At 43.1% G+C, this 14,498-nt stretch overlaps 1 protein-coding gene across 1 annotated transcript in view; it reads left to right on the top strand.

Annotated features, from left to right (window-relative positions):
* The window catches only part of LOC140895114 (uncharacterized), a 60,902-nt gene that overhangs the window by 36,969 nt on the left and 9,435 nt on the right, over positions 1 to 14,498 (top strand). The gene's annotated exons all lie outside the window — the stretch shown is intronic.

Below are 14,498 nucleotides of genomic sequence, written 5' to 3'. Positions count from 1 at the left end.
GGGGAGTGTCCCTTTAAGAAGCACAATTGGGTGGCTGTCTCTTTAAAGGGGAGAGGTGGGGTGGTGCCACAGTGAGGTGGGGGATGAGCTATGTTAATTGAGGGGGCGGTACCAAGGTGAATGGGGGAATGTAAGGGCGGTGCTTCGTGCAGGCGCGGAAGGGGCTTATGGATTCAGGCCTGCCTCTTTAAGAAGCCGGTTGATGCCATTGTGTGGGGGGGAGGGTATTTACAGTCTCCTCCTTTGGGACAGTACCATTCCCAGGGCGGGGTTGAGAAGCGGCACCATCCCCTCAGTAAGTAGGGGACAGTACCATTGCCGGGGCGGGGCAGAGGGGGCGACGGGTGGTACCATTCGTCTAGCTGGAATAGGGGGGGAGGAGTGACGGGCGGTACCATGTGTGCGGAGGGGGAGCGCTGGCGGACAATGGAGCCTGTGTGTGTTTGCGGGAGGGGAATGGATCCGCCGCCACCGGGGGGAGACGCTGCGCCGCCCCCTCCCGCCCGGAGCTGAGAACCACCCCCTCCCCTCCCGCCCGGCGCCGCTCGGTAAGTGGCGCTGTGTGTGTGCGGGAGCGGGGTCCGCGTGGTGCCGGCGGCCGGGGGGTCCCGGCAGGGCTGAGCCGCCCGCCCGCCCCGGGGAAAGTTTCAGAGTTTGGGGCTGGGTAGAGAGAGAGTGTGTGGGGGGGAGGGGGGGTGTGGGGGGCTTGTGCGGTGGGGGGTGTGTGTGGGGGGAGGGCTTGTGGGGCAGGGGTGTGGGGGAGAGGGCTTGTGGGATGGGGAGGGAAGCGCCCAGTCTGGGGGTCCATGCAGAGCGGTGGGTGGGTGCATGCACTCTCCTAGCACTGTGCAGGGGGGAAGCAGGTGCTGAATCCCAGGGGAGGCGTATGGGGTGGGAGTTGCCTGGGGCTGGAACAAGGGAGTCGGGAAATCCAGGGGAGACCCCCACGTATGGAGGTGGGAGGCTAAAAGGAAGGATTTCTTGTTGGGAGAAAAGTGGAGGGAATGCCATATCTGGGGTTGCTGGTGGAGCTTGGGAGACAACATCCTCTATCCTGATTCACCACCCATAGGTGACTTGGAGGTGAGGGTACCTCATAATGTTATGGGTAAAAATGTGCCCATTGATCAGGGAGGAAGAAGCTGCTTGAGGGGTCAGCATACTGTGATAGGGTAAATTACACGAGGAGGGCAGGTGGGAAGGGTCAAGTTGTTGGGGATGTAGGTATAAATAGAATTCATCCCCTATCCTTTCCTGGGGGATAATTGGGACTTGAAAGAGATGGTGGGTGATTAAGTGGTTAAGGTTAGAGAGGATCAGAGAGCCTGTTCTTATTTTCAGGTTTGGCAGCATGGGATAGGGAAAGGGTTATGGTTGGGGAATGATGGTTGCAGCTGGTGGTGATAGAGATGTGGACTAAGGAGTTGATCATGGAATAATTCCAACTCCACCAGATGAGGAAGATTGTATTGCAGAGAAAGCTTAGTGTTTTCAGAGTAAATGTGCATAATGCAGTGTCCCCAGCTTAATCCATTGTCCTGGAACCTAACCTACTGTTCAAGGACCTTTCTTGTGAAAGAGGAGAGAAGGACTCTCTCCTTTGGCTCGATCTTGGGAAGAAACTGCCACTCCTTGGTGATGTTAATAAGTGTCCAAACTGGTTTGGGGGGGCAGGGGGAGGGAGAATAGTCATGCCTGAATGGGGCTTTTCCCCTTAAATTCTCTAATTATTAGTTTTTCAGATATTAGTTTTAGGGAGGAGAGGAAGGTACTACACCTCACTAAGGTCCATGCTAATAATTTTTTGGGGGCTGGGATTTACAGTCACACTTTCCTATTCTGAAAAAGGTGGTTCTCTCCCAGGTTGCTGTGTGAAAGACATGAAAGATCCACACAAACATCCCAGAAAACTGACTATATGCATAGTACTCTTAAATGGACAAAATTAAGAAAAAGAAAAAGAAATGAATAGCTATCTTATTTTTGTAAATAGTGACCTGGGGTGCATGTCGTCTTAAAATAGCGTGAAAACAAACACTGAAAGCCAGAAACATCTAAATTAATCAAAAAACACACAGGAAAATATGGAAATGTAGTGTTAACCTCCCCTAGATAGCCTTAATTCTGACTCCATTCACCTCTATCCTGCTTCTACTTAATGTTATTCATTCAGTTAGGCCTTGTCTACCCTAGGAAAAAACTACCCATAGCTGACAACAGGTGTTGGTAATTTGGGCATGGGAACTTGTATAAACATAGTTTTTGTTTTTTTTTTCTATATTTGTAACTAAACTGTGTTCCATGCCTGTTCACTTGCACCCATTGCCTGCAATAGGTAGATCTGCTTTTTCCTGGAAACCGTGGTACAGTGGTTGGTTTGGTGATACATAACTAGGTTGTCCAATGTATACCTGGCCAACTATGTCTGATGGCTATGGTTATTTTAAAGGTGGCCTCCAGAGATTTTAAACTGAGCTTGAGTGCTCTTTTGCTGTTTTATGTGTGTAAAGGGTCATGCTCACTCCCTTTCTCCTATGTATGCCCCCACCTCCCCATCAAAACAAACAAAAAAATCTGCTTGTTTTTTAACTTAGAACTATTAGAAATGTCAGGCTTGGGTTTTCCAGATTTTGCTGGAGGACTTGTGTTATGGGGTGGGGTTGGGTCTCAGCATTATTGTTAACTCTTAACACCTTAAATGAAAGGGTGGAGAAGTTGAATCGTTAACATTTTGTATAAAGGAGGTCTTTGTTAATCATTAAACAAGTGTAAACAAAACCAAACAAAAAACTAAAGTTTTTTTTTAAACAATTGACAAAAACTCCCTCCCTCTCAATTGCTCATCTTTGGCCAGGGCAGGTCTATATATTTGCTCAGATAGCAACATCAGTTAGATGTGGGGCTTTTTGTGGCACCTCTGTTTTCAAAAGCTCTAGTATAGACACAGTTAACCAGCATAAGTGTTTTTGCAAGTGTAGTTTTAGTTTATACCATTTCCAAGTTAAATTATCCTTTCAAAATCAATCTTTTTTGCTGAAGTAAGCTGCCTCTCCACTGGGCGTTTGCCAGTATGGCTATGGTGGCAAATCTTTTCTAGTGTACATCTAGCATTTCACTCTCAGCTCTTGTGAGCTCATAATTTAATTAAAAAGAAAAGGAGTACTTGTGGCACCTTAGAGACTAACCAATTTATTTGAGCATGAGCTTTCGTGAGCTTAACATAATCTTCTAGGCTAGGTCGGACTTGAATTCCTAATGTAAAAAGTAAGCAAAAAATGCTTTATATTAATTTAAAAACAAAAAGCCTCTTCCAGATCACCTTTATATATAATAAAGAAACAAAGTGTACAAACTCCATTTCCCCCCCCCTTTATAAATCACCTTTAAACCCTGTATGTTCTGGTCAATTCAGATTAGGATCAGTCCATATACAAAATTTAAACTAACAACTGGTTATGGGATTCATATTCATAGAAACATAAGTCCTATATCGGATTAAATTGGCATTTTCAAGCTGTCTGTCTAAAGTCTTACTCTCTAACTTCTGGGATTTCTCATACTTGCCTTTATAAATCTTTCTTTAAACGTTTTCCTCTTAATTTATTGATACATGTTTTCAATCCTAAAAGTCTTTCAGTCTCTCTCTTTTGGTGGGGGGATAGGGTGGGAAGAGTGTAGGAATTTCTTTAGGGTTTTAGTGTGTGGGTGGGTTTTTTTTTGTTTTTTAAACAAAGTCAAGGGTAAAATTTTGGTATCCTCTTCATATGGAACTACTTGGGATTCTAACTGAAAGTGTGCCACTGTAGTCTTTCAAGTATAGACACTCACTGCAGCAATGGGAGGGGTTCTCTCATTGGTATAGTTAATCCACCTCCTCAAGAAATTGTAGCTGGGTCAGTAGAAGAATTCTAGTGCTGTCGACATACCCCAGGGGCTAAGTTGTCTGAACTACATTGCTCAAGGGTGTGGATTTTTCACGCCCCTGACCGACATAGCTGGGTTGACTTAAGTCTTGAATGTAGACCTGACCGTAGTCTTGACCAAATATGCAAACTTATGTCCTGCTATGTTTGGGCCATGTCCACACTAGGAGTGGTTTACTAGTATAGGAATACCAATATGCTTTACTGGCAGAGCATTCCTAGTGTGGATGCAGCTAATACTGTCAAAGCTATGCTTTACCAGTATTGGCTTATTCTACCCCCAAACAAAACAAGCTGTACTGGCAAAAGCACAGTTTTTTGCATTTACACCAGAGGCTTGTGCTGGCACAGCTGTGTAGGTCAAGGATCAGACCTCTTCACATCCCTGACCAGTATAGCTCTGCCAGCAGAAGTGTGTAGTGTAGACATGGCCTTGGTGTTTTGCTTGCTCAAACTGCATCAGTATTTCTTCAGAGGAATGCAAGCAGCCTTAAAATCCTTCAGCCTAGTTGGCTTGGCCTTGGCCTTTTTGGAAGTCCGTGCTTCAGTAAGGTCTGTGGTCTATTTCCATAGATATGAAATCCTTTAACCCAAGCAAACTTGCTAAGGACTTCGATTCCTTACTTATGAGCTCTGTATGAGTCCCTGTGGAGTTTGAGTTCTGCTAGAGAGATGAGTGCATTAAACCCAGGTTCTGGGGCCAAGTTGTGTGTGATAGAGGAATTGTGTGTACTGAATCTTTCCCCAATATCATTGTTTTGTGTAATGTAAACAAAACAAAAAAAACCCTGTTACATCTTTTGAGACTTTTCTGAAGTCCCACATTTTTGTAGACCAGGCAAAGTTCTTAAAAGCACTGGCAGACTTCATACAACTCAGCAAAAATTAGGATGGTCTTCATGAAGTCATCTGAGTCCTGACTAACCATTCTGATGTTCCTAGTTTGGCAATGAATAATTTAAAATTAGTGTTCTTCGTATGTTGAAGAAATATGGTTACACATTTTAAGTTTCTAACCTCAGTGTTTTGGAAGCCTAATACCTTTTGCTTTGTTCTAAGAACCTGCCAAACTTGCCAAATATTATTTACACCTAAATTTTCCAACTTCCCTAGCTCAAACAGCTTTTTCAATTTACATCAGGTTAAAGAGGGAAGGGGAAAAATAGGACTTAAAACTGTAACCAGATTTCTATTATAACTATGGAAAAGCTTTTATCATCTCAGTACTGACTGAATGTGGAACTTCAAGATAGTGTAAATTGGTGGAATATTTGGTGCAATTGTAATTAAGCTGTGGGAGTCATTGCCACAAAATTGTTGAGACCAAGAATTAGAGATTCAAAAAGGGATTGGATATTTATAAGGATATCAAGAATATCCAGAGTTGTAATAATTGACAATACATTTTTTTTGGAAGGGCTACCAAACCATGTGCTTCAGCCAAGCCAATCTTTATTAGCAATCAGGATGAAATTTAAATGGGAGGACAAAAGTAGCTGGTGCTGGCCACTGTTGGAGATGATACTGGATTGCTGGCCTGATCCAGTGTGGTAATTAGTATGTTCCCTCTAGGGTCTTAAACTGCTGCTCTTAGTGAGAAGTAAATGTTTCCATGTGAATTTTGAATTTGCTTTCTGTACACCTTTTGTGCAGTATTCTGCCTGCTCTTGAAATCCTAATTACAGTATAAAGATTATGATCAAATGAGTACATAACTCTCATTGAAGAAGGTTCTCAAAAATACTCTGCAAATTTACAAATTACAGCTGGAGAGTGAATGGTGTCTATAGTTAAGGTAGCCTAAATGTTTCTGTTCTAAGCCCTATGTTTTTAAACAAACAACTTCTCACTGAAGAGCTGAAATTTTTCAGGCTTGGTTTCTGTCTGGGAGGAGGCGGGGAAAAGGGGAGCAGTTTGTTTGATTTTTTTTTTTCTTTTTTCTTTTAAGCTTGAACAGAAACAGTCAACTGTTTTTTGAGAATAAGGACAATGGAAAAATACACTTGACCTATTACAAAATTTCTTGCAAAAAAACATGGAGCTGAAATTTGGCTAAGAAATGCCCTCCTTTGAGGGAAATTGCCTTTAAGCATTCAGTGAAAATTGCGTGCTTTCTCATCTTTGAAAATAATACTTTTTTTTCAAGCACTCTTAGAAGTGTTCTATAGGACTATAATAGACTTCACTATATATGCAGTAACTTAACTTCATGTTGAATAGAGCCCTTGCCTCAGTCCATGTGAAGTTCAGAGCAGCTGCAGTGCAGATGTAGCTAAATTAGCTATGCACTCAACTTTTCTTAAAACGTTGGAATACTCTGAACTGGCTTTGTTCCATTTCCATATGTTTCAGGGAGCTATAGGCCTGGTGAAAAGGTTTCTGATTGTGTCCCCAAAATGTCTCCTTAACCTGCCTGAGAGAATGTGCATACAATCTGGAGCCAGGAAGTCCTAAATTCTTGGTCCATCTTTTCACTTGGCTAGTCTTAATTCTCTGTACTTCATGACTCTCACACTTGCCCAACTATCATTACCCCATTGTATAGACAGGGTTAGTGAGGCCCAGAGACTTTTACTTAGCCAGGATTACATAGAAAGGTTGTAATGCTGGGAACAGAACCCAGAACTCTTGTAATATAAAATTATAGAATCTTAGAAATGTAGAGCTGGAAGGGACATTGAGAGATGTGGCTAGACAATTACCTAGGCCTGCCCTGGCAGGTTGTGCTCATGTTTTATCCACTAGACCACAGTGCCCCAGAAAAAATACCTTAAATCTGTGTACTTAGTTAGGCTGTCTGTAAAATGGAGCAACTGGTACTTTTCCCCTTTTATTAAGTGCTTTGAATTCGACAGATGAGAAAATCCTAATGCCAGAGCATTAATTACCTTAATGATTTGTATCTTTTATGCCACTTGGAAATTAAAAGCACTGCGTAAGAGCTAACTCTGAGGCCCATTTTACTGATAGTGCAGTAGTGTTATAATGGAAAAGTTGAGGCAACCTTCTTTTGAGTAGCTCGCTACTCTTCAAAAATTTAAACTGTTCTGTTGAAATTTTCCAGGCTTTTTGTTCTTTTATGTTGGGGGTGGAGAATATGAGACAAAATGGTTAAACTGCTTTTGAGGAGAAAAATATTTTCTCTCTTTTTTTTTTAAACAAAATTTTACAACCTTTTTTTCGTTAGGGATAGAAAATTGAAATTGTCAGAAAAATAGTGCCATCATTGAACAGAAATGCCTCTGAATATTCCCATAAAACTAGTTTTGACTTGCCTTTGTGTTTGCAGTACAGTTGATACTTCAGAGTACTTCAGGTTTTGCTGTGCATGTGCACCCAACTTAGAAAAATATTGAACATGTACATTTTGTGTTGTGCTCATTGAATAATGCAGGGCTTCACAGCAGCTGGAGCCTTGCTCACTGTACACCTTGAGACCTTGTAAAATGTATGAGTTAAGGAGTTTTGATTTGAAGCCCTATAGTCCTGATTTTTGAAGTTAAACAATTCCATGTAAAAATTAAACTTCATACACGGTACTTCATGATATCTTTAAATTACATGATTGTAACATTTCTCAAATGTCAATCTCTTCTCCTCTTTCCTCCCCTCCACCCCCCCCAACCTGAAATACACACATGTAGCATCTTGTTGTTCTGTGTATGGGTTCTGTTTGCCACTTTAATTTTTTAAAATTCTTGTCCTCCTCTAAAGTGTCTTCAGCACAGCAATGACTCCTATCTAAAAAACTTGGGAAACCAACACGCAATAACACTGCATTTTGCGTCAGTTAAGATTGCTCTGTACATAATACTTCTTGTTTTCTCGCTTTTTAGTTTTTAAGGCTATCAATAATCGTCCTCCCCTCCCCCCCGTGACCCACACTTCACCAGTAGTACAACCATCATACACTACCCCATGTAGGGCTATGCCAGGTTTCCAACACTGTTTCCCAAATCTGAGTATGTGTAACTTTACAGAACTATGCAGAAAGGTTCTGTAAGTGTGAGGGGTGGGGGTTAAGTCTGGTCCATTTGGGATGGAGCTGGGTGAAATTTGGGAAAGGCAGTACTAGGAGGCAGTCATTCCTGCTGTTAAGGGTCTGGTATGGTGACTGCACTACTGGGGAGATGTGTGTCTTTGGGTGGGGGCAGGAGAGAAGGGTACAGGGTATGTCCCACTGGCATTCTTAACTTTTCATTTTCTTTAAGTTTTGTTAGTTATAGAGTAACTGACACACAATGCAGTGGTTTTGTTTTTGTTTGTTTGAGAAAGTATGGGATCATTAAAGACTATCATTCATACACGTACAGAGCAGAGTAAAAGCTGCATCCTTGCAACCCTAATGTTCTCATTGTGTAGTGTGTTTTACTGAATGTGTAAGAATCACTGTCTTATATCACTGGAATGCAGCTACCTCTAGAGAAGCTCTAAAAGAACTCTTCACTTGGGTCAGATAAAATCAGGCTAGAAATATTTACTAGATGTCTACTAATCAGAGGCTGATATGAAAGGAGGTGAGGAGGGGACAATCGATCAGCAATTCTGAAAGGTATCATGCAGTGTATCCTTGCAGCATACTGGGGCACTGGTTCAGCAATTAATTGCCCCTACCACTTCCTGCAACAGCTGGACTTTCCTTGGAGGAGGAGGTCTGTCCACAAGCTGATCAATCCCACCGCTCTGTAACGTGTGAGAGATGACAGGATCACAGCTTGATGTGTGTTATGCCTGCAGACTCTTCATATCTTTCATTCTAGAAACTTAGTGACTGGCTGCCAAAATGAATAGAAAAAGCACTTGCCACTTTCCATACCTGGCTGATGTGCCTCATTCTTTCTGTTTAAACAATGCCGTGGTGTTGTATACTGAGGAACAAGAAGGCTTCACTTCAGTTACTCCCACCCTCGCAGCCCCTATTCAAGGGGTGCCCAATCTATGGTCCACAGGCCATACACTGCCTACCAGAGCATTTCACAAGGCCTGCTGCCTGCTTCAACACCATATCATAAAATCATAGAATATCAGGGTTGGAAGGGACCTCAGGAGATCATCTAGTCCAACCCCCTGCTCAAAGCAGGACCAATCCCCAATTTTTGCTCCAGATCCCAAAATGGCCTCCTCAAGGATTGAACTCACAACTCTGGGTTTAGCAGGCCAATGCTCAAACCACTGAGCTATCCCTCCCCCGACCGAGCTATCCCTCCCCCCTGATTCATTAGCATTTTGTTGTCATGTTACACAAGTATGTAAATAGGTTGTTTCTATGTAGAATATTGTCTATCTCAATACAAAACAAGCTGAACTTAAAATATAAATCAATACAAGTGACTTTAAATCTTATTAAAATAGGTAGAATCTGTTTGGCCCACACAAGATTGTGCTTAGGTTTGTGTGACCCTCCTGTGTAATAAGGTTGAGCACCACTGCCCTATTCTGTTCCGTTGACTCTAGGTTCCTACTAATGTTTCGTGTTTGAGGTGAGTGGTTTTTTTTTCTTTTCCATGTAGTTTTGACCTGTCCTGAAGTTTGAGCTGAAATGTTAAATATCTTTTAGTTTGGTGAGTGACTTCCTTTTTGGGGGAAAGAGAGGTCACCACTGGCTTCAAGCCTGTTTCTTGCCTCATTGTGAAGGAGGCGCAAGAATTTGGAGGTGAAGATGTGGAGGCCTGCATAGGCAACATATTTGAATAGCTCCTAGCTCTGGAAGAGCTACTCTTCAAAGACCAGGGTTACCTGCTCGACATCTATGTATTGTGCTGACTGAGATTAACTTTGAGCTTCAGGCATAATTTGTTAAGCCCCAGAGGCCCTGTCTGCACTAGGGAAATGTTCCTGGTTGTTGCTAAGGGCAGTTTGGTTCCACTGTTGTTGGCAGTAACTGACGTCCATTAAGGCTGGGATATTCAGGATGGTTAGGTGACACTGGGCCCCAAAATGCTAGCAGCTGCTTGTCTGCTCATGAGTTTCAAAACATAGCTAGTACTGGTGGAACTGAAATGGTGTTAGCAATAATGGGAAACGTTTGCAGAACTTCCTTGATGCGGACATGACGAGTGTGTATCATAGCCTGGCTCGCAAAGGCACGGGGCACTTCTACACAGCCAAAAAAATACCCCAAACCCTCCTGGCTGAAAGTCCCAGAACCCAAGTCAGTGGACCCAGGTTCATGGTGTGGGGCTAAAAATAGCAATGTAGATATTCAGGTTCAGACTGAAGCCCAGGCTCTGAGACGCAGCCCCTCTTCCTGGATTTCGGAGCCTGGGTTCCAGTCTGAGCCCTACTTTTAGTCCTGTAGCACAAGTTAGTCAGTTGATCCAGGCTCTGAGACTTGCTATATGTTTCTGTTGTTTGTTGCTGTGTAGATGTACTTTAGGTGGCTTCTGGAGCAGTTAAACTGCATCAGCGGTTGCTGGGAGATAGTGTGAGCAGCATGTTGTTGATGTGATAATTGTACACTATATTAAAGGGGACAGTGTCAACTCAAAATCTAGTAACTGTAGATAGTATTCCTGCCCCTGAATCTCTTGGCAATTTTTGTGGCTTTTTAGGTCTTCGGATGTCTGTCTCTCTTGTGTGGAGAAATTGTCTAGTTATGTTCACTCTGTCCTGTACGGTTAAAGTGTTGTAAAATGTACAATTTTAAAAAGCTTTAAAAAAAAAACACCTTAATTTTACCTGCTATTGCAAGCAATACCTTCTAATTTTCAGTAATATTATTGGTAATATTAAAAAGATTAGAGGAAAATATGCAGAAAATACATACATAGTTTAGAAGCACTTGTTCTATATTCTTTTAATTATCAAGCTGTACACATACCTACAGTTAGTAAATGCATGATTTTATTGCCCTCTCCTTAGTTCTACCTTACACCATGTACTCCCTACTGTTTGGTACCTCCCTCTGTTTTGTTGCATCTAGGAATTGTTTCACAGTGTCTTGTGAGAGAACTTCTGCTCTTCCTAAGCTCCTGTGTGGAAATGTTCTTAGCCTGCCACTAAAGTACTTCTGGTTCTGCAGGCGCCTCACTTTTGTCTGTTCCAGCTATGCCAACACATGGATCCAGTTTATGGGTGAAGATCTGTTCCTGCTTTTGGCACTGTTAATGCAGCAGTTTGTAGATGGAGGTCATGATTGAGGATGGAGAGCATTTTGGCAGTGGCTTGTGTCCCTGAGAAGGCAGTTGTAGGCCTAAGTGAGGAGATCATGAAGGCTGCATGCTGACATGATGGTGGAGACAGCTGGTATGGATTGCAGTAGCTGTGGATTTCCCCCATGTAGACTGGCCATTCTTTGCAAGACCACAAGCACAGAGTTGGGGGGACTACCTTATCATGCAGATCTGGGAGGGCTTAGAACTTTCTCATGAAGAGAGCTATGTTCATTGAGCGGTGTGACGAGCTTGCCTTCATCCTCTAGTGACAGGACCATCAGATGAGGGTGGCAAGGCCCTGCCAGTCCATCTGAAAGCTGTCTACCGAAGACTGCTATATGTCTGTGGCTAACCAGTTTGATGTTGGTAAATTGACTGTTGGTGCTGTTGTGGTTGAAGAGCAGTTATTTCTGCAGTTATTTACCACTGGGTGATGTACATTGCTAACATCCCAGAAATAATTAACTTTGTGACAAATTGGGTTCCTGAACTGTGCTGCAGCCTATCCATATAGTGCACATGCCCATTGTCTTCCCACTGCAAGGGACACATGTATATGGTAGATTTAAACAAAAAGCTGACTTTTAACAAACTCGAAGAATGGGTAGGTAAAGCCCCACAGAAAGGAAATCTAAGGGGAAAAAGGAGTTTAGGAGAGATGGTAACTTCTCAGACACTATTAGAGGCACAATAGCAAACTATCCCAATGTGAAGCAAAGAATAGTAAGAGGCCAATATGGCTCCATCTGGAGCTCTTTAGTGACCTGAAAATCAAAAGGGAATCCTACAGAAAGTGGAAACATGGACAAATTGCTAAAGAGGAGTACAAAAGAGTAGCTTGGGCATGTAGAGACAAAATCCAAAATGGCCAAGGCAGAGAATGAGTTACATCAGGAAGGATAATAAAAAGCAATAAGAATAGGTTCTGTAAATATATTAGGAGCAAGAGAAAGACAAAGGAATGTGTAGGTCCGCTATCTAGTGGGGAAGGAGAGCTAATGGACAACATCAAGAAGGGTGAGGTGTTTTATGTCTATTTTGCTTCAGTCTTGATTAAAATGTTAATGGTGACTTGATGCTTAATACAATTAATATTAATAACAAGGGGGAAGGAACACAAGCTAGAAGAGAAACAACAGGTTAAAGAATGTTTAGATAATTTAGATGTATTCAAGTCAGCAGAGTCTGACAAAATTAGTCCTAGGGTCCTTAAGGAACTAGCTGAAGCAGTCTTGGAACCATTAGCAATTTTATTTTCAAGAACTCACAGAGGACAGGTGAGGTCCTGGAGGATTGGAGAAGAGCAAACACAGTGGGGAGTTATAAACCAGTCAGCCTAACTTCGATACCTGGAAAGATAGTGGAACAAGTGGTTAAACAATCAATTTGTAAGCACCTAGGGGGTAACAGGGTGATAGTAATAGCCAGCATAGATTAGTCAAGAACAAATCATACCATGCCAAACCAATTTCCTTCTTTGATAGAGTTACTGGCATAGTAGATATGGTAGGGCGTTCATGGGTCTTTCCCCATCTGTCAGAGCAGGAGACCACGCCCCTTACTATGATCCCTCCTGGAGCGAGTCAGTCTGTGGGGGAATTAGCTAGGAGTCACTTGGTTCTATCCTGCAGCTGGCCGAGCAGCAGGGAGTCTATAAACCCAGGGTCCTCAATCAGGGTGGGACAGCCAGCAGTTACTGGTCCTGGCTGGTAATCAATCAGGGCAGCAATTACTCTATCTGCCCTGGGCCCTGAATCAGGGCAAGCAATCCACAGTTAACTGTTCTGGTTGGGTCTACACAGAACAACACAGCAGTTCGGGGGATGGGGGGGAATCAGCTCTTGGCTGGAGCTACAGTCAGACCTGTCTGATGCCCTAACTCTGGCAGGCGACAGACCAATACAGTCCTCCTGGCCTAACTGAGTAGATTGCCACCATTCAGGGTTGGGGTGGCCAGGGTAGGGGGATGCAGGCCCTCCCGCTCCACTGCATCCCAGCCCAGAGCCCTGTGAATGGCGGAGTGGTCTGCCACTGGGTCAGCGGGGATCCTCCCACAACACACTGGCTGGCTTACAAATCGGTCCCACAGCCAAACCCTGTTCAGCTTCCCTGGACTACCTGAGTTCCAGGGTTGTTCTCCGTCTCACTCAGGTAAACGGCAAGCAGCAGCCCCATCAGTTCATTGGTGTCTGGTACCTCTGGCAGCCCTTCTGGGTCTCAGGTACAGTGGCAGCCTCCGTCAGCTCCAGGCTCCACCAGCAGGGGAGAGGCATCCTGGTCTTCTGACATTTCTCCCCCAGCTGAGCTAAAGGGCCAGTCTTTTATAGTTCCGGTTCCTGTCCCACCTCTCTGCTTCTGGCAGGGCAGCCGCGGGTGTCCTGGCTCTGTCCACCAGGAGTAGCTTGTGGGTCTCTTGCTGTCTGTCAGGGCAGAAGACCATGCCTCCTTGCTACAGATATCTTAATTTTTTTAATAATATTTTTGATGCAGTCACACATTCCATTCACATAAACAAAGTAGGGAAATTGGTCTAGATGAAATGACTAAAAGGCAGGTGCCCCAAATGGTTGAAAGACTGTACTCAAAGAGTAGTTATCAATGGTTCACTGTCAAACTGTGAGAGCATATCTAGTGGGATTCCACAGCAGTCTGTTCTGGGTCAGGTACTAACCAATATCTTCATTGATGATTTGGATAACAGAGGGGAAAATACGTTTATAAAATTTGCTGATGATACCGGGCTAGGAGGGGTTGCTAGCACTTCAGAGGATTGGAATTAAAAATGACTTTGATTAAATTAAAGAATTGGTCTGAAATCAACAAGATGAAATTCAATAAAGGTAAGTGCAAAGTACTTAGGAAGGAAAAATCAAATGCACAAACACAGAAGGGGAATAACTGGCTTTAGGCAGTAGTCCTGCAGAAAAGCAGTTGGGGGTTATGGTAGATCACAAATTGAATATGAGCTACAAAGTGATGTAGCTACAAAAAAGGCTAATATTCTGGAGTGTATTAACAAGGAGTGTCATATGCAGGAGGTAATTATTCCTACAGTGCTCTACGTGGCACTAGTGAGGCCTCAACTGGAGTATAGTGCACAGTTTTGGACACCACAGTTTGAGATGTGGAGAGAGTACAGAGGAGAGCGACAAAAATGATAAAAGTCTTAGAGAATCTGTCCTATGAGGAAAGGTTAAAAAAAAATTAGGTATGTTTAGTCTTGAGAAAAGAAGACCAAGGGGGGACATAACAGTTTTTGAGTATGTTAAGGGCTTGTTATAAAAATGGTGGTCATCACTTGTTCTCCATGTCTACTGAAGGGAAGACAAAAAGTAATTCCCTTAATCTGCCACAAGGGAGACTTAGGTTAAATATTAGGCGGAAACTTTCTATCAGGATTGTTAAGCGTTGGAATAGGATT

This window comes from Lepidochelys kempii, chromosome 1 (genome assembly GCF_965140285.1).
Source record: "Lepidochelys kempii isolate rLepKem1 chromosome 1, rLepKem1.hap1, whole genome shotgun sequence".
Taxonomy (NCBI): domain Eukaryota; kingdom Metazoa; phylum Chordata; order Testudines; family Cheloniidae; genus Lepidochelys; species Lepidochelys kempii.
This window is presented reverse-complemented; position numbering and strand designations above follow the sequence as displayed.